General features: G+C 50.7%; 1 protein-coding gene across 3 annotated transcripts in view; it reads right to left on the bottom strand.

The window, feature by feature from the left end:
• Positions 1–8,136, bottom strand: part of Pik3cd (phosphatidylinositol-4,5-bisphosphate 3-kinase catalytic subunit delta) — a 47,961-nt gene extending 39,825 nt beyond the window's left edge. For 2 of the 3 annotated variants that reach the window (XM_060379044.1, XM_021662709.2), the window contains exon 1: positions 3,488–3,588. The gene's annotated coding sequence lies outside the window, so the exon portion shown is untranslated. Of the gene's footprint in view, positions 1–3,487; positions 3,589–7,996 lie in introns of those variants that run through there. The other variant, XM_060379042.1, reaches the window with a different exon arrangement.
• Between the last annotated feature and the right edge of the window lie 12,311 nt (positions 8,137–20,447).

Genomic DNA, 20,447 nt, shown 5'->3' with positions numbered 1-20,447 from the left:
TCAAGGAGGCAGAGGCACACGGATCTCTGAGTTCGAAGCAGCCTGGTCTACAAAGCGAGTCTAGGACAAAGCTGCACAGAGAAACCCTGTCTTGAAAACCAAGAAAGAAAAAAAGAATGAAATGAAATGAAATGAAATACAAAAAGATTTTTAATTTAAAAAAATTCTGTGTATGTGTCTGTGAGTCAATGCCATGCGGGCAGGTGCCATGGAAGCCGGAGAAGGGGCAGTGGAGCCTTTGGAGAGAGTTACAGGCGGCTGCGAGCAGGAAACCCAACTCTGGGTCTCCGGAAGAGCAGTTAAGTGCTCTTAATCATGGATCCATCTCTCCAGCCCCTATAAATTCTTTGTTATTTTCTACCTGTGTGGTGCGGGATGTGCCCCAGCACACACGTGGAGGTCAGAATACAACCTTGTGGACACAGCTTCCTCCCTCTACCTTTACGTGAGCCCTGGGTCGTCATCTTCGGGCAGCAAGCACCTTCACCTGCTGAGCCATCTCGCCAGCCCAAGATAGGGCTTCTCCTCAGCCAGGGCTCGCCGGTGGACCCCTGGAGTCTGCTCCCCGTGTTTGTCTTCCGGGTGTTGGGACTGCCACACACCAGGCTTGGGTTTTATTGTTTCTAAACCTGGGTTCGTGGGCCAGGATTCAGGTAAGTGCACTCCACAGAACCATCTCCCCAGCCCTGGAGAAGGGCTCCTTCCATGTGTAAGTTACCGAATGACTTTTTGACTTTAACTAGTGAGGTTAAATGTGGCTTCCTCCTGAAAACCCTTGAGTGGTCCTACACCCAAGGACAAGGGTTCTCACAGGAGACAACCACACAGAGGGGAGGAGATGGCCATCTGAGGGCAGAGGCATGTGAGCCCAGAGCAGCCTGGAGCCATCTGCAGCTAGGAGGCGGCAAGATCTACTCTAAAGTACTGGTAGGGGACACAAGCCTGCTGGGACCCCGACTTCAAACTTGTGGTTCGGGAATAGAAATCTGTTTTATGGCACAAAACTTGCTCCTTTGTCACAGCACGCGGCAGGAACCAACCGCACCATCCCAACAGGACCTAGAAGCCCAAGCAAGTTGCTCCTCTTCTGAGTCTCTCAGTGCATTCATTCCCCACTCCCACTGCTCCCCGCCACCCCTCAAGTTCTCTGTAAACGGAAGCAGTTTCTCCACCAAGAGCCGGCACATCCATCCCCGGCCGGCACACCACACCCAGCACGGATGCCTTCTATAACATCCTTCTCCAGCAGCAGCCTGACCCTCAGCCACCCTCAAAGCCTCAAGGGTTCGCATGCATGCATGCATGCATATTCAACCGGAAGGGGAACTTTCTTAGGCCCCAGGGACAGCCCTGGCGCTGGGAGGGGGAAGGCATAGTTTGGTGCACCCCACAGAAAGTCACACAGCGTGTTTGGCTGCAAAGAAAGATCAGGGAGGTTCCCGGACTGATGTTTTCTTTCCACCTTGAAACTGGCAGCATTTCTGATATGATGGCTGGGGATTTCCAGCAGCCACTTCAATGACCATTCAGTGTGAGCGATGAAAAGCAGGACCAAGCGGAGGTCTGCAGTGGGCACTGTTTTGCTCGTGGATGCTATTTCCAGAACAAACCTGGTATTCTTCACACTGCCAAAACAAGCCTGGCTCCCGCTGCCCTCCAGGCTGGAGGCTAGTCATTCATTACCTCAGCACACGTGCGCTGTTCTGGGTTCTCCTTGCCCATCCTCCAGGGGCACTTGCCTTTGGACCAGCCCTGCTATCAGACTTCTTGGGGAAACACACAGGGTCCCTGAGGAGTCTTAGGAAGCTTTCGTAAGGTCCCATCCTAATGAAACATTTGCTGGGGCTCTGGACCCACAGAGCTAGGGAACCACTCTCTGAACAAAAATAATTTTGAAAAGGGCAGCCAAAGGGGGATTGCTTCATCCATTGCACATTCACTTCCCCCTCCTACGGTACAGTTGATAGAAAACACAGCAAAGCAGGAAGCAACCCCTCACCATCCACAACCACTCTGGCTCTGTCCTGTGCCGACCCTCCCGTGCCCATCCCAGAAGCCTGTACTTTCCCTACCTGCCTTGCTCTTTGCACAGTCTCTAGTCCTAATACATCAGGTCAATGCCGCTGGGCCAGGGAAGGGACGGAGCCCACGGCATGTTTCTCAGGCATGCTTTTGTACGTAAAACGGCCGAGTTTGTTGGGGAAGTCTCTATGGTAGAATTAAATTGCCAAGAACTTGGAGGCACTATCAGGGACCTGTAAGCGTCAGGGATGAGAACCCAGGGATTACACCCTTACTTTCTAAGTCCCTTTGAAGCAGGCAGTGAGCCCCTCCCTGACCACCTCTCTCTCTTTCCCCTTCCTCCCTCCCAACGGCACACTCATCCTACATACACGGAAGCCTTTGCCCCATGTCTCAGATGGCATTTGAGGGTGGGCTTCTTCGAGTCCTGGTGCAGAAGCTTTACTGTCTGGTGAGAGTGCAAACTGACAGGTCCCAGCTTCTGGCAGAGCCTGAACCGATTCCATTGCAAACCCCAGATTCCATCTGCTAAGTGGGGGAATTTTAAGGGATGAGGCCCCAGTATGTAGGTGTTTCATGCCCTGACTATCTCAGCCTCTACGTCCAGAGCACGCATGTCCTCCTCTGCCATTAGTCCCTTCCTGAGTCCTGGGGTCTTCACCTCTCCGCCAGGGAAGTACACGACCACCTTAGCAGCACCCCTATCCTAGGCCATGATGGTCCTCCTGGTCCTCCTATCTCTTAAGGATGAAGTACAGAAGAGGAAGTAGAAATAAGAACAGGAAACTAAAAAAATTTTAGAGTCCCATTCAGGCTGATTTACCGGCAAAGAATATATATTAAAAAGACAGAGAGATCCGGAAATGCAAAGCTGGAGGCGGTTTTGCCACCGTAACCCCGGCTCAGCCGCAGATCTGAAGAGTGATCTAGCCCTCGCCTGGGTCCAAAACTCCCACGGCAAGCAGCACTGGCAGTGGAGAGACGGGGAAGGGGGGGCCCAGAAACGTGCCCCTAGCCAGCCCTGACCATCTGTGAAGATGCTGGAAGGACCGCAGAGCCAGGCTGCAAAGGATCTTGACGCGCCCAGTCCCTGTGTCTGGGCTGCCTTGCCTGGGTCACCCTGCTGGGGCTCAGCCTCTCAGCGACCCAGACACCTAGAGCGAAACACAGACCTCAGCTACCCGGCGGGGTCGGAGAGCCCCTGCTCCAGAGATTGGGACGCACAGCGACGGGTGTAGGGAAGATGCAGGCGCAGGGGAGATGCTCGCACGGGGGACCTCGGGTACCCGAGGGCAGCTCAGGCCCAGGTCTCCGAAGCCCGGCTCCGCAGGCATCCACTGTCTTGCTAGACGCCAGGAGGCGCCCGAAGTCAGGGCGCACGGGCTGTGCGCGCTGGGACTGTGCGGGAGAGCCAGCCCCGCGCCGCCTGAGCGCCCCCCCACCACCACCACCACAATCTTCCTACCTTCGGTGATGCACTCCATGGACAGCGCTCACAGCCCGGAGCGGTTGGGCCCGCAGGCAGGGCGCGAGTGAGCCGGGGGCGGGGCGCGCAGCGGGACGGCCCACCCACTGACAGTCCCACACTCCACTTCCCACTTTGTTTCCTTTCTACAGATAACAGGAAAAACAACTGCTCCCCCCCCACCTCTCCAGCCACGCCCCCAGCCCAGCCGGGCTGCAAGGGCAGCCGGCAGGTGCCTCTGAACCCTGCAGCTGCTGGTACCGTTCAAACAAAAGTTTTGTCTTGCTGTAAAAGGCACACTGCCAGATAAAGGTCCGGAGGACCTGAGCATCGCCACGCTCACTCAGAAAAGAGCAAGAAAGCCGAACCTCGACAGGCCGCAGCGCTCCAGGGTGAGTGACTGCTGTCATGGCACCCACGAAAAAGGGAGGCCAAAGCATGACAGAGGCGGCCTGTTAGTCTCAAAGGTCCTTTAAGAACGTTAGATAGCCAGGTGCGGTCACACAGGCCCTTAATCTCAGCACTTGGGCAGAGGCACGTAGGTCTCTGACTTCCAAGCCAGCCTGGTCTACGTGGTGAGTTCTAGGACAGGTAGGGCTAAAGAGAGCCTATCTCAAAAATAAAATAAAGACCATCCGTGGTTGGCTGGGTATAGAGGAGCTTGTGTTTATCCCAGCATTGGGGAGGCAGAGAGGCAAGCAGATCTCTGAGTTCGAGGCCAGCCTTTTCTACATAGTGAGTTCCAGACCAGCCAAGGCTACTTAGGGAGATTCTGTCTCTAATACATAAACAAAGAAACGAATGAATGAAGTGAATAGCTAGGCTTGTCTGTAATTGCCGTAACTTTCTGTCTTCTAGGATCATTTGGCTGAGCCTAGCTTAACTCACTTGATCCTTTTCAACTCCGGAGGGAGGTAAAGCGCCTGCTTTTTTTTTAAAGACAAGATCTCACTATGTAGCTCCAACTGGCCCAGAACTCACTATGTAGAACAGGCTGGCCTCGAACTCAGAGATCCACCTGTGTCTGGTCTTCAAATGATGGGTTTAAAGGCTAGTGCCACCATGCGCAGAAAAAGCTCTTGTTCTGAGGATGATTTGGGTGCTGGGGGTGGAACCTGGGGCCTTCAGCATGCTAAGAACCAGCTTTGCTGTGAAGCAAGTGGCACTCCCATGAAATAGCTATCACTGTTGCAACAGGAACCAACAGGACAGACGCCAAGGCTCAGAAGGTATTTGGGTTCCTTCCCAAATGTGGTACACGTGGCACAGTCGGAGGCTAGCAGGTCCTTGCTCCCGCCTCTCTTGGGACTGAAGAGTCAGAACCAGGACCATCAGAGAGTTCTCCATTTCTGTCTGGGAAGAAAAGGGGATTTGGTGCAGGTTACTGTGTAGGCTGAGCTGTCTCAGAGGGAGGCTGTGGGCTCTCGATTCAGCTGGAGACTCTCAGAGATGCTGACTTTCAGGCCCCTTTCAGGGAACACACCAGATTCTCCTCTCACTAGGACGCCCAGCGCACAGACTGACTTCACCCTATAGGCTCTGATGATGGCAGAGGCTTCCACCACGGCCAAGGCAAAGCTGGGAGTAAGGAAGAATACAGGGGATATGCCAACACCAGTCCCGAGGCAGATGAGGAATACATCTGCAACTTCAAAATAACTTTTGGGAGCATGGGGTGGGACTCAGTTGGTGGAGTGCTTGCCTAGTGTGCACAAAGCCCTGGCTTCCGTCCCCACCACCCCTGCCGCCCATCATCCCTGCCCTCAGGAGGTGGAGACGGAAGGCTCAGAAGTGCAGTCATCCTCAGCTACACAGCAAGTTCAAGGCCAGCCTGGGCTGCATGACACCTGGTGTGTTAGAGTCACTATTGCTGTAATGAAACACCATGACCAAAGCAACTTGGGGAGGGAAGGTGTTTTCTTTTCTTTTCTTTTTAATTTAGCTTACACTTCCATATCACTGTTTATCACCATAGGAAGTCAGGACAAGAACTTACAACAGGACAGGAACTCAAGCAGGTCGGGAACCTGGAGGCAGGTAATTGATGCAGAGGCCATGGAGGGGTGCTGCTTAGTGGCTTGCTCAGCCTGCTTTCTTGTAGAACCCAGGATCACAGCCCAGGGTAGGCCACACCTACACCCATCATTAAGACACTGCCCCACAGGCTCACCTGAAGTCCAGCCTTAGGCAGCATTTCCTCAGGTGAGGCTCCCTCCTCCCTGAGGTCAAACTCAAGGATGACATAAAACTAGTCACGAAGCTGACCCCTTGATATACAAATGCATCTCTGTTAAGCCGCTACCTTTCTTGTTCATTCCTAAGATGAACATTAATAAAGACATCACGATATAAAATATTTTACAGACGCAAAAACTCTAACAGCCTTACAAATTCACTAAAAATTGTCTCTTGCCGTGTGGCAATGGCAACAGCACTCCAGCACTCAGGAGGCAGAGGCAGGTGGATCTCTACGAGTTCCAGGCCAACCTGGTATAGAGAGTGAGTTCCAGGACAGCCAAAGCTATACACAGAGAAACCCTGCCTCAAAAAACAAAAACAAACAACAAACAACCAAAAATTATCTTTTAAAAAATATCCAGTCTCTTTTAAAATCCAAATTCTTTGTAAAACTCCAAAAATATTTTTTTAAGTTTAAAGTCTCTCAACTGTGGCTCCTGTAAAATCAAAACTAAATTAAGCACTTTCTTAACTCAAGAGGGAAGAACCAGGGCACAGACAATCTGAATACAGCAAAAAACCGAACGCCAGCATTCTAACTAGCTCAGTCTTCATTGTCTGGGACTCACTCATTATCTTCTGGGCTCCTCCGAAGGGCGTGGGTTCCTTCTCTGGCTCTGCCCTCTACAGCAGCTTGTCTTTTAGGCTCTGGCCGGCTCCACCCCACCGCTGCTGCTGTCTTGATGGTCATCCCATGGCACTGGCATCTCCAAAAGGCTGGAGTCTCCTGCTGCAACGAGGCTGTACTTTCACTATAGTCTTTCCTGGGCTCTCTTCATGGTGCTAAGCTTCAACCTCTCTACATGACACTTTTAATCCCGGGTCTTCAACCGCAGCTGAAGCTGCACCTTCACCAGAGGCCTCGCTGGGGTCTCGAAGTGCCAGCTGCTCTGTATGACCCCATCGTGCCTTCAAAACTAGCACCACCTGGCTGACTCCTACACTACCAAGTTCAGCTGCCAGCGCTCAGTATAATCCTGGTTGCCCCTGAACTACAGCTTCTCTGTGCTCTCAGGAAACTCCAGAAGATTTCACCTCAGTGATTCTGGTCTCTTCTTAATCACTGCTAATGTCTTGCTCCAGCTGACCAGCATCAATTGTCCCAGTAATGCAAAGGTTTCATTTCAGTGGGGCTGGTCTCCTGTTAATCACAGGTGACTCTTCAGCCCCAGCTGACCAGAATGTCAGAATCTCAAGTCAAGACAGCAAATGGCCCTGATAATATTTAAACATTCCTCTGAAACTTCACAGCTAGGCCTCCATTATCTGCACTCAACATTCTTATCTTCCAAGCTCCTACAGAACAGCTCACTCAGCTCTCAACACTCAATGGCTTTTCTAGCCCAAAGTTCCAGAGTCCTTCCACAATCCTCCCCAAAACATGGTCAGGTCTGTCACAGCAAAACTCCAGTATCCTGGTACCAACTTGTCTTAGTTAGGGTTACTACACCATGACCAAAGCAGCTTGAGGGGGAAAGGGCTTATTTGGCTTATAGTTCCATATCACTGTTCGTCGTTGGAAGTCAGGACAGAAATTTAAGCAGGGCAGGAACCTGGAGGCAGGAGCCGATGCAGAGGCCCTGAGCAAGTGCTGCTTAATGACTCGCTCACATGGCTTGCTCACCCTCCTTTCTTACAGAAGCCAAAGCCACAATGGGCTGGGCCTTCCCACATCAGTCACTAATTATGAAATGCCCTGCAGGCTTGCTTGGGGTCCCATCTTAGAAAGGAGTTTTCCCAACTAAGACTCCCTTCTCTCCGAGGACACTAGCTTGTGTCATGTTGACGTAAAAATAGCCAGCACACCTTGTCTCAAAAACAAAACAAAGACTGGCTAGCAGTTGGAGTGGATAAAGGCTCTTGTTACCAAGTCTGATGACCTGAGTTCAACCCTCAAAACTTTCATGGTAGAGAGAACTGACTCCCAAAAGCTGCTCTTCCATTAACTTTATGCTTGTATCATCATCATCATCATCATCATCATCACCACCACCACCACCACCACCATCATCTCTCTCATACACATGTACAAACATACTAAAAATTTTACAAATGGGTATGTCTGGGTGACAACGATCCCAATTATGCCTTTACTATGCAAGAGCTGCCATGTGCCAATACATGCTTTTCCACCATCCTCTTTGTTCCCCACAGCTTCCCAGGACACTTAGTTTCATCATTAAGTCTCCTCATTAATGGACAGTCAGTCATTGCAGGATGCAACAGTCAATAAGCAGCCAACCTAGTCTGGGTCCTCATGCCTTGCCTTACCGTCATTGTGAGGCTCTTTGCCTGAGAAAATTCCACCGTCCAAAAGTACCAATATCCTTCTTTACTGAGGGCCCAGCCACTGGAACTTAGGGTAACACTCCTTTTCACTCAGGGTACCAGAAAATTCTAACTAAATTTGATTTTCGGGTACATTTACCCTCATTCCTCAAGTTCCTCATACCGTGGCCTCCTGCTGTCCCCTCTCTGGTTTCTGCTCTCTCGCTCTATTTTTAACTGTTGTCATGTGTGTGTTAGAGGAAGCTGCCTCAGGTTCCCTTTGAACTGTAAATAACATAAACTGCTTATGGTGGGTAATTTAACTCGATGCTAAGAGAACAGGGTACCTCAGCCACAAGAAGGGCATGCTGTCTGCTGTGGGGTCCTTCTCTCTGGAAGTGAGTACTGTGGAGGCACTCTGGTTCTTGATGGGAGGGAAAGGGTGGGGCTGCCCTGTGGAGGGCCTGCTGGCACAGCCTGGGGCCTGCACTCTTGGTTCCCAGAGCTTTCTCCTGCAGAACTTCCCCTCTTGAAGGCAGCCAACTTCCGAAGCATCTCCCGGATGTAACAAACAGCAAGTGACTTTGTTATGCTCATCCTCCAGTGGCTTTGCCACCGACACCCACACATGCCCAGAGGCAGGGTTACCTCAGGGCAGCTACTCTGAGGCCTGGGCACAGAGGTAGAGCAAGAGTGAGAAGTTCTTCTGTGCCCCAGCCTGTCAGGATGCCTATTTTGCTGCAGATTTCATCCTTCCAGGCAGGAGAGAAACTACCCAGATCATTTCTTTACCCTTTATAAGAAAAGGGTGGTGAAACAGCAGCATTTCTGTCCAGAGCAAGACTCTTCCCTGGAGCCAGCCTGCCTGGGCCGCAGCAGCGGCACTGCTTGATTTCAGGCAGCTGGATTAACCTCCCTGTATTCTCCTTTTTCTTCCTGTTACGTGGCAATGCTGGTAACAGGGTTCTACTTTTAGAACACACCATAGGATTAAATTAATACATAAAGAATACTTACACTAAGCTGGGGCTCCTGGCACTCTGGGAGGCACAGGCAGGTGGATCTCTGTGAGTTTGAGACCAGCTTGGTCTACAAAGTGAGTCCAGGACAGCCAAGGCTACACAAAGAAACCCTGTCTCGAAAAGCAAAACAAACAAACAAAAATAATAGTACTTATACTGTAGACTGGAGCTATGGCTCAGGGAGAAATAGGTTGTGGTGCAAGCATGCAGATCTGAGTTCAAATCCTAAGAACCCACATAAAAGCCAGACAATGGAGTGTACACCTATAATCTCTGTGTTCACAAGGAGAGGTGGGAGGCAGATATGGCAGAATCCCTGGAGCTAGTGTGCCAGCTAGTGAATGAGAGACTCTCTCAAAACACTACGAAAGCTGACGACAGACACCTGAGGTTCTCCCCTGTCCTCCACATGTGAGCTGTGGCATGGGTATGCCCCCAACCTGCACAAATATTTAGAATATGCTGCTATCCCTGAAGCAGAATGAACCCCTGTAACATGTTTTTGAATATTATTCTTACCTTAGCTATTCTAGAACAGTCTTTGGACATTGTAGGATCAGACAGCTCTGCTCCAGAATGGTGTTTTCAACAGAGGCAACGTATGATGCTTGGCACGTCTGCCACAGATCCGTTTAGCAGGTTTTAAGCAAGACAGCAACCAGGCCTTGTGGTACAGGCCCACCATAATAGATACTTAAGAGGCTGAGGCAGGAGGATTACAAGCTAAAGACCTGTCTGGGCTACAGAGTGAGCTCAAGGCCAGCTTGGGCAATTTAGGAAGCCCTTGCCTAACATACTCAGTTCAATCCTCACTATTGTGAAAACAGAGCAAAACACACACACTCTGAAATCCAAGGCCACCAGGCTTCACTTCCCAGCCACCACCTACCTCTCTGCGGCCTTAGGGAAGTCCTTCATCTCAGTTTCCCCCTCTATTCCTGAAAGACTGAAGCTATACTAGGTTTGGGCAAGCGTGGGCCTGCTCTTGGCTACGAGGCCAGGTATCCACAGCTAATTTTGAGAAATCTTGTAATGGTTTCCCTAGTCCAGGAATTGGCCCTGCAGGGGTGGGGTAAGAGGCTAACAAAGAGTTCCAGAATCAGGAGGCCCCCACCTGCAAACCTTAGGGCTGACCCTGGATGCCTAGCAGGGACTCCTTCAGCCACTCTGTAGCTGTGCTGGGGCGCATGCTAAGAGGAGAAAGAAACCATGAGGACTAAAACGATAGCATCTGACTGTAGGCTGAGGAGTCCAGAGAGCCACCTAAGGGCAGGACTTAAAAAACAACAACACCACCAACAAAACACATTTTTAAAACAATTCTCAAATTTCGTAGCTCAGGCGGGCTTTGAGCTCAGAGATTTGCCTGCATCTCCCCCTCAAGAGCTGGCTTACAGACATGTGCACTCACGACCCAGGGCTATTTTATTCATTTTTCAGCACCTCTCCGATAAGTCTCCTCTCCTGCTGTTTGTTTCCCAGACTCATGGAGATGCTGCTGTCAGGATGCCACAGGACCGGCCCTGCACGTGTTCCAGCCGCTCACAGATGGCTTAGATGTTGGAGTGTACCAATTCACAGCCCTGATCTGGGCTTAGGTGGTAGCTGGGTTAGCCTGAACCCCTTAGGAGCCCGCATGTCACCCCCATGCAATGGCCAGTAAGGGGTGGGGACAGCTCTCCCGGGCCCACGCCACCGCCAGCCAGTGAGCCTGTTTATTTTATTAGATTTATATATTTATTTATCTGTGCCACAGTGCGCATGCAGAAGTCAAAGAAAAGCTTTACGGGAGTCAGTTCTCTCCCTCGGTCATGTGGGGCTAGTATCAAACTCCAGGCATCAAGCACCTGCTGAACCATCCTGCTAGCTCAGAGGTCAAAACCTTTGAGCAAAGCCACGCCTCAATAAGATGAGGGTGTTTAAATGTACAGTACCCCAGGCTCTGAGAAAGCCCCCAGCACAGCAAGCTGGGGCATGGAGGCAGAAAGGTGGGCTGAGCAGGCTGGAAACAGCAAGAAGAAAGAAGCTTCCAGTGGCCAAAGCTAGAACATGAGCCACACAATAAATAGAGCAGCATTGTTTATAAATCAAAGCAGAAAGTTAACATGTAGGTAGCCGCATGGATGTCATCAAAAGATACAGGGCTGTGGCTATGGCCCAGTGATAAAAAAACAAAAACAAACAAACAAACTTGCCTAGCACACCCAAAGCTCTGGTTCCATTTGGCACAGCATAAGCCAGCATGGTGGCACACACTGTAATCCCACTACTGGAGGCAGAACAATGAGGAATCCACCTGCATCCACAGACCACATCTGGGGCTAGCTCGAGCTGCACGAGACCCTGTGTGAAAGAAAGAAAGAAAGAAAGAAAGAAAGAAAGAAAGAAAGAAAGAAAGAAAGAAAGAAAGAAAGAGAAAGAAGAACAACAACAAAAAACCCACCCAAAATAAAAAAAAAAAATGAATACAAATGGGGCTGGTCATGTTGCTCAGTGGTGGGGTAGCTTGCCTGGCTTCACGAGTTCCATCCCTGAGTTCAGTCTCTGGTACCAAAGCAGCAGCAGTAGTGAGAACCATGCCATAAGACTGAATGCACACGTCAAAGAGAATCAGACAACTTTCTTTCTCTTTTGCTTGCTTGGTTTTTTTATTTATTTATTTTTTTTTTTTGTAAGACGTGGCCTCAGCCTGTAGCTCTGGCCTTGAATTCACTATGTACACCAGGTTGGCCTCAAATTCACAGACACGCACCTGCCTTTGCCTCCTTGGTGCCAGGATTAAAGGCGTGCGCCATCAAGCCTGGGTTAGACAAGTTTCTTGTACAAAGGAATTCCAAGTAATTCATAAGATGGGCTGTCCTCAGAGAGCCTAGCTGCGGTCAGCGTGCGGGCAGAACTTCCTTAAGGAAGCTGCAATAGAGGCAGAGAGCAAGGCATGCGCAAAAAATAATAAAATTAGAGAAGAGAAAGAAGAGAGAGACAGACAGACAGAAGGAAGGAAAATAAATGAACGAAAACCTTGGCCAGACACAGTGATTCACTCCTTTAATCCCAGCTTTCCAGAGGCAGAGGCAGGAGAGTCTCCTAAAGGCCAGCCTGGTCTACAGAGCAAGTTCCAGGACAAGCAAACAAACAAGCTTAAAAAAAAAAAAAAAAGAAAGAAAAGAAAGAGGTAAGGAAGGGAGGGAGGGAGGGAGGGAGGGAAGGAGGGAGGAAGAAAGGTTAAGCTCTTTTTCCCCCAGGTCAGTGAATCCTCTTCACACTGTTCATACGTTGGAAGAGCCATGGCTTAGTAATTTGGGCCACACAGGGAGGAGAGCCCAGCACTGCCTGGGGGCATGGCCAAATTCTTTCTTGGGGGTGCTCTCCCCAGCACTTGCATGGCTACATCACAGTCCCAACGCTAATGTGTTCACTCACCGTATCCCCGATCCACCTGCCTGAATTGATGTCGCCCGCTGGCCACCTGACCCAAGGTAGGTGCGGTGGTTTGAAAAGATTTGGCACCACAGACAAATGTGTTTGAATGCTTGTCCACAGGGTGTGGCCTTGTTGGAGGAGGTGTGGCCTTGTTGGAGTGGGTGTGGCCTTGTTGGAGGAGGTGTGGCCTTGTTGGAGTGGGTGTGGCCTTGTTGGAGGAGGTGTGGCCTTGTTGGAGTGGGTGTGGCCTTGTTGGAGTGGGTGTGGCCTTGTTGGAAGAGTGTGGCCTTGTTGGAGGGGCTGGCTTTGAGGTCTGATGGAACTCTGAGCTCCTTTTCCAGCACTCTTCCTGCTCACCACCGTGCTTCCCACCATGACGATAATGGACTAAACCTCTGAAACTGTAAGCCAGCCCCAATTAAACGGTTTCCTTTGTAAGAGTTGCTGTGGTCATGATATCTCTTCACAGCAATAAAACCCTAACAAGACAATAAGCCATCGGTAATTTCCCTGGGCGTGCTGTTAGAACCAAGGGAGTAGAATGAAGTTCTTCCAGGAGGTAGAGCTGAGGTGCCACAGTGTGGAAGCTGGGTGCTACGGGGCTTCATTCACCCATGAAAAAAAAAGGGGCTGGAGAGATGGCTCAGAGCTTAAAAGCACTGCTTGCTCTTCCAGAGGTCCTGAGTTCAAGTTCCAGTAAACACATGGTGATTCACAACCATCTATAATGAAATCTGGTGCCCTCTTCTGGCCTTCAGGTGTACATGCAGGCAGAACACTGTATACGTAATAAATAAATAAAAAGGACTAAAAGAGTCAGAGCCGCTGATGTGCAGAGAGACTGAAAGACCTAGAAAGCAGACCCCCCCGAAAGGAGCAGGGTAGGAGGGAGAGAACACTCCAAGGCAACTCTCGGGCCCCAGCTCACTGTACCTTGAGCCTCATTGCATTCTTATCCCTGAGTTCTGCCACTGTGCAAACTCCATGAGACTCTTCCGCTAATGCATCCCAGCTAACCAGATCATCTACAAAGACCCTGTTTCCAATTTTAAGGTTCTGAGAGAGGGTTTTGTTGTTGTTGTGTGGTTGTTTGGTTGGTTTTTTAGGGGAAGGGAATATAATTCAACCCAGAACAAGTTTCGCATTGATTACCACTGTCTGGAACCCACAATCTAAAGTGCAAAAGATAATAGTGTCAGAAGGAGGGTGTTTCAGAGAAAGTTTGTCAAAGAAAATTGGAAATTAGCTAACATGAGGCCAGGCAAGAGGCATGGGGAAGTCTCTGTTCTTGGCTTTGGCCATTCATATTACACAGTAACAGACCAGCTCTGCTAGGTTCATTTGTCCCCTGACTTCCGAGCTGGCGAAACCATTAAGTAGCAGTGCTGCGTGCAGCGGTGGCACACACCTGTAATCCCAACACCCAGGGAGGCAGAGGCAGGCAGATCTGTGAGTTCAAGGCCAGCCTCGTCTACAAAGTGAGTCCAGGAGAGCCAAGGCTACACAGAGAAACCCTGTCTCAAAAAACTAAAGGGGGGGGAGGGAGGGATGAAGGAAGGAGAGAGAAAAAGAATGAAAGAAAGAGAAAGAAAGAAAGAAAGAAAGAAAGAAAGAGAGAGAGAAAGAAAGGAAGAGAGAAAGAAAACTTTGTGGCAAGATACGCAGGCTCTGACTTAACTTGTATAGCCTTCCCAGGTGCTGTAAGACAGGACTGGGTTTCATTCTGCCTGTTCTACAAAGGGAAAGAGACGTAGCTTTGCTGCAGGGCTTGCCCAGCCTGCTTCTACTCTCATGCCACAGTGACTAGGCAAATACACAAAGCCAACTGAGAGTGGTGCGTTGGGAGGGATGTTGAGGCAGGAGGATGAAGAGTTCCAGACCAGGGCCAGTGAGATGGCTCAGTGGGTGAGGGGCTTGCCACCAAGCCCGATGACTTGATTTGATCCCAGGGACCCACGATGGTAGGAGAGAACCTGAACATTGTCCTCAGGGCTGTGCCCATGCATCACAGCCAGCAGGCGCCCTCCCACACAATAAATAAAGAGGTGTAATAAAAAGTTCATTTTTATTTTATGTACATCGGTGTTTTGCCTGCACATGTGAGGTAGTCTAATCCTCTGGCAGGAGTTACAGACGGTTGTGAGCTGCCATGTGGGTGCTGGGAATTGAACCTGAGTCCTGTGGAAGAGTAGCCAGTGCTCTTTACCACTGAGCCATCTCTCCATCCCCATAAAACAGACCTTTTTTTGTTTGCTTGTTTTCAAGACAGGGTTTCTCTGTGTAGCTCTGGCTGGCCTCAAACTTACTGAGATCCTCCTGACTCCCCGAGTGCTGAGATTGCAGGCTTGTGCAGCCATTCCTGGCTCATAACAATAATTTTTTTTATAAAAATAATTTTTAAGGAAGAGTTTTAGGCTAACCTGGGCTACATCTCAAGTACCATATATTTAGCTTGTTTTTGAGACCAATTTCTCTTTGTAGCTTTGGCTGTCCTGGAACTTTCCCTGTAGATCAGGCTGGCCTTGAACTCACAGAGACCCACCTGCTTCTGCCTCCCTAGCGCTGGGATTAAAGGTGTGTGCCACCAAACACTGGGCTTATATTTAACTTTGTAAAGGGATGTTCTTTTTTTCCCCTCTAGTCACAGACTATGAAGGGTCAAATACCCTCATGTCTGCTGCATGGCAGAAGCCTTGCCCTGTGTGTGACCCTAATTCGGCACACTGTACCTGGCAAGGAAACAGATTACTCATTTAAGGAGAGCCATAGGGCTAAATGACTCTGAACACCAGCCCCGGTAAACTAGCTCCCGGTCAGACAAACCAGCCTGCAGCCTCCTGGAAACCCTATGAAGGCAGGCTGTGGATGGGGAAGTCATTTTCCGAGAAATGAAAGAAAAAGCTTTCACCTTCAACCAGGAAATAGTTTTCTTCTCCCACCCTTGAGCTGAAAGATGCTGTCTTATCCCTGCTAGGAGACCACACTGGGCCTGGCCCGTTATAAGGCTAAAGGTTCAACTGGACAGGATTTCAGGGCATTGGTACAGGCAACTGGCACAACTCCAGATAAAAAGTGCAAAAATGGGGCTGGAGAGATGATTCTGAGCTCGGGAGCCAGGACTGGTTTTTCAGAGCACCCAAGTTTGCTTCCCCCACTGGGCAGCTCACAACCTCCTGTACCTTCAGCTCCAGGGGATCAGACACTCTCTTATGGCCTTTGCAGGAATCTATACATAGGTATACATATAAACAATTTTTAATTTAAAAATGTATTTACTTTATGTGTATCATGAGTGTTTTGCCTGCATGCATGCACACTCGCTCGCTCTCTCTCACACACAGACCACTTGTGCACCTGGTGAAAATGGAGGTTAGAAGAGGGGGATCAGATCCCCTGGAACTAGAGTTACAGGAGTTTGTGAGCCATCATGTGGGTGTTGGAAAACCAAACTTGGGTACTTTGTGAGAGCAGCCAGCGCTCTTAGCCACTGAGCTATTTCTCCAGCCCCTATGCACACAATTTTGTTTGTTTAGGTTGAGACAGGATTTCTCTGTGTGAGCCTGGATGTCCTGGAACTCCCTCTGTAGACCAGGCAGGCCTAGAACTCAGAGATCCTCCTGCCTCTGCCTCCCAAGTGCTGGGATCAAAGGCGTGCGCCACCATGCTTGGCTACTGCCCTACAAACATAATTAAAAAGAAAATTAAGGGCTGAGGATTTCAGGATTTCTCAGAAGAGCTGAGAAGTCACGCCTGGGAGCGTAGGCCTCAGGGACATCAGGCACCAGGCAGCAGATCGCTGTGGCCATTACAGCCCTACAAGAAAAAGCCTGCCCAAGAAACTCCCAGGTAGGGCTGGAGAGCATCGCACGAGGGCCAACTTCCCAGCGGGAGGAACATGGGACAGGAGAGCCGTGGAGAGGCCCAGGCGACAGCTTGCTGCTAACGTCAGAGCACAGCCCTCCACGGCACTTCCACATTTTCGCACTATAGGCAAAGTCTGATGGGTGGTCAAAGTGACTGATTGTTCACAGCTGAGAGGTCCTGGGGCACCTCAAAGGAGGGTAGCAGACACACGGAGGGAAGGACAGGTAGAGAAGGGAGGCCTGAGTGGCCCGGACACCACCATAATGATTGAGTCACCTCGTGTTTGACAGGGGGAGACATGGTTAAGCTTGTGGTGGAGCACAGCGAGGTTAAACAAGGGCAGGAATGAGGAAACTGAGAAAAGCGAAGCAGGGGTAGGAGGGGTTGGAGAGGTGGCTCCGCGGTTAGGAGCACCGACTGCTCCTCGGAGGATGTGGCTCAGTCTCTAGCTCCCACATGGTGGCTAGTAACCACCTGTAACTCCAGGTCCAGGAGGTCCCACATCTTCTGTCCACGAGTGTACCAGGCACACGCGTGGTGCTCGGACATTCATTCAAGAAAAACACCCATGCACACAAAATACTAATTTAAAAGATACAAAACTTCTTAGAGACATTCTCTTTTGTTTGGTTTTGTTTTTTTGAGGTGGTTTCCCTGTGTATCCCTGGCTGTCCCGTAATTCACTCTGCAGACCAGGCTGGCCTTGAACTCAGAGATCTGCCTGCCTCTGTCTCACAAGTGCTGGGATTAAAGGTATGTGTCACCACTGCATGGCTGAGACATTTTTAAAAGAGAGAATCAAAAGGAGTGCCTGCTTGTGTGTTTTGTGTGCATGTGTCTGTTTGTATGTGCATCTGTGTACATGTGTCTGTGTGCATATCTGTGTGTATATATATGTGTCTGTGTGTTTCTGTGTGTATGTGCTTGTTTCTGTTGTGTGTTTCTGTATGCGTTTCTGTTCATGTCCTGTGTGTTTCTGTATGTACGTGTCTGTGTGTTGTATATAGTGTATGTCTTTCTGTGTTGTACATGTCATGTGTACTTGTGTATGTCTGTTGGTATACTGAGTGTGTCTCTGTGTGATCTGTTTCTGTATGTATGTGGCTTGTGTTGTATTGTGTATATTGTATATGTGTGTGTGTGTGTGTATTGTGTGTGATATGTGTATGTCTGTTTGTGTGTTGTATATGTGTTGGGCAGGACCAGAACAGAATGAACTCACATGGACAGTTATCTTCTAGCCTGTTAGCCTGGCCCTTTTTCTGGCAACTCTTCCCCATGTAACCAAGAGGTCAGGCATCCAGCAGACAAACTAGACTCAAGGCCATAAATGGCTGGACCAGAATGGAGGCCCTGAACCCAGGGAGGCCAATCAAGTCCTTCCCAAGAAAGTGGACCAGGGTGAAGAGGCCTGGGACAGGCCAGCTTGGCAGCTGTGGGGGCAGGTGAGTGGTGTCAGGGCTGTCTCAGTGAGGCTGAGCTTCCGCTCTGGGTCTCATGAGAGCGTGGACCTGTAATGCCGTGGCATGAATATTTGACCCTGTCCAGTCTCCCCAGGTTGGCTCCCAACATCCTGGGAAATTCTGCAGCCGCGTCTTTCTGTGGCTAGGGCAGCCGGACAGTCTCAGCATGGGGCTGGCTGCCCAGGGGAACTAGCTATGTGATGAGGATGAGGACTCTCAGCCCTGCCCCCAGCCTGAGAAGGGATGCTGGTAGGTGTCACCAGTGGTTTCCACAGAAATACTTGTGAGGACAGCGGGTATTTGTTTGTTTTGAGACAGGGTCTCATGTATCACAGACTGGCCCCAAGCTCACTAAGAGCTGAGGAGGCCCCTGAACTTCTGAGCCTCCTGCCTCTGCCCCTGAAGTGCTGGGATTGCATGGTTTTAGGTGCCCTAGGGCTTCCAGCCTGCCAGGCAAGCACTCTGCCTCAAGAGGGCAGTGTTCTGAGCACTTTCTAGTCACTGGAACAACAAAACAAAACAACTGGACCAGAAAAGTGGCCCTTGGGTCAGTCAGGGTGCCCCACGCCCTCCCCTCCCTTGAATTATCTGTGCCTCTCACCTAGTCCTTTATTACAAGTCAGAAGGTAAGTGAACATTTCCCAGGGTTCTCGGAGTGGCTGAGAGTTAGCTGAGCCTCACCAGGGGTCATGGGAACTGGGCTTTAACGGGAAAAGCAAGCGGGGATTCCGACGGGCGTGCAGTCGAGGCAGCCTTGGGGACAGGGCACCTACTACAAAGTCCCCTTTCCTGTCCCAGTTAACCGGCTGCTTTCTGATCGTAGCCTGGGAAGCAGACTGTGCCCCAGGATGCAGACTAAGGCCGCAGCCTGAGAACAAGGCAGAAACAGGGTGGAGTCACACAGCTAGCCTCCCAGGCCCTCTCCCACGTCTGCCCTCACTGCCTCCGATGCTGCCCTGACAGAACCTGCAGGTCCAGACCTTCCCTGGCTCAGTGTGGGTAGTCGGGGGCCCTTCCATGTCTGGATTACCAGCCTCTGCTTCTGACCCCTTGCCCAGCGGACCCCGCTTTGTCCCTGGCTGTACCCTGGCGTTGCAGTACTTAGTCCGCTCAGCTGCTCCCTCGGAGCAACGCTGTACACGCGTCAGGGCGGGCTCCTTAGTCACCTGCTCTCTGCCTACCACCTGCCAGGCAGCACTGCAAGGATGGAGGAATGCCACGGAATGAATGAATGAATGCATGATGTATATTTGAATGGGGTGGTTGGGGGCAGTAGCCAGAGGGGGGCTGGAGAGATGGCTCAGCAGTTAAGAGCACTGACTGCTCTTTCAGAGGACCTGGGTTCCAATCCCATCATCCACATGGCAGCTCACAACTGTCTGTAACCTCAAGATCTGACACCCTCACACAGATATATATGTATGCAAAACACCAATGCACATAAAAATGAAAATAAACTAAAAAAAAAGAGTAAAGGAAAGAGCCACCTCTAGCCATTGCAGGGATAATTCTGCCCTGTCCTTTAAGCTGTTCTCAGGATTATGGGGCCTAATAGTCACCACTGGCAGCAAGGATGCTGGCTTCGCTTTTGTGTGTGTGAGTATGCATGTGTGTCCACGTGTGTGTGACTATGGAGATGTCAAGCATCTTCCTCTCTCTTCTCACCTTAGTTTTTGAGACAGGGACTTTCCCCAAGCGTGGACTTCAACAATGTGGCCAAGCTAGCTGGCCAACCAGCGAGCCTCAGGGATCTGTCTGTGTCTCCCTCCAACTGGGACTACCGATGATGCCCACTGTACCCAGCACTTTCTGGATTTGGAACTCGGATCCTCCTGTTTCCCCATTAAGCACCTTACCAACAAGCCATCTCCTGGCGCCCTTGCCCTCTGCTTGCTTCTGTGTCTCTCCAGAGAAGGGCCTGGAGCAGGACCTCTTCAGCTCAGTTCTTGAATCAAGGAGACTTGTAGCTTTAGAGGGGAAGCCCTGCAGCCTTTGATACCCCTCTAGCCAGCCTCATGATGGCTGAGGCTCTGATTCCTAGGCTTCCTCCTCAGTGGCCTTCACCTTCACCTCTGCCCCAAGTCCCACCATGAAAGAACTAGGGTCAAAATTCGTTGGGAGGAAAAACAGGAAGTGGAGGCCAGAGCAGGGGTGCCAAAGTTCCAGGTGACTGTGCATCCCACAGCCCATAGGAGAGGGGGTTGGCGGCAGCCACGGTCTGTGTGTGCAGAGGGGTCTGGCAAGGCCCTGTGTTGAGGGGCTTTACTTGGGGACCACACTCTGCACCAGTGCCTCAGTCTTAGGCCTTGTCTCAGCTACACATAGCTGCCCAGTTTCCAGAACAGACCAGAAAAGCTCCTGACCGGCCAGAGTTGCCCAGCTTTTCCCACGCTGGGGTCAGGGCTCCTTGCTCTTTTCTCAGACTCTGACTTCTATTTGTGGTGTGTTTTCGTTCTAGGCCTGTAAGCCTGCAGTGGGTGGGGGTGGGGCAGAGTGGGCGTGCTGTTTCTGGATCCATTTCAGCGCATGGAGAGCAGGCAGCTGAGACCTGAGCCTGGCTCCTGAGCTGTGTCGACAGGGAGGCCCGGGCCCCGGTTAAGCTCGGCTGTGTGCTCCCAGGAGGCTGAGACACCGGCTTCAGAACTCAGTAACTTTGGTTCTTCCTCTCTACACCCCAAGCTCAGA

Source organism: Meriones unguiculatus, chromosome 3 (genome assembly GCF_030254825.1).
Source record: "Meriones unguiculatus strain TT.TT164.6M chromosome 3, Bangor_MerUng_6.1, whole genome shotgun sequence".
Classification (NCBI taxonomy): Eukaryota; Metazoa; Chordata; class Mammalia; order Rodentia; family Muridae; genus Meriones; species Meriones unguiculatus.
This window is presented reverse-complemented; position numbering and strand designations above follow the sequence as displayed.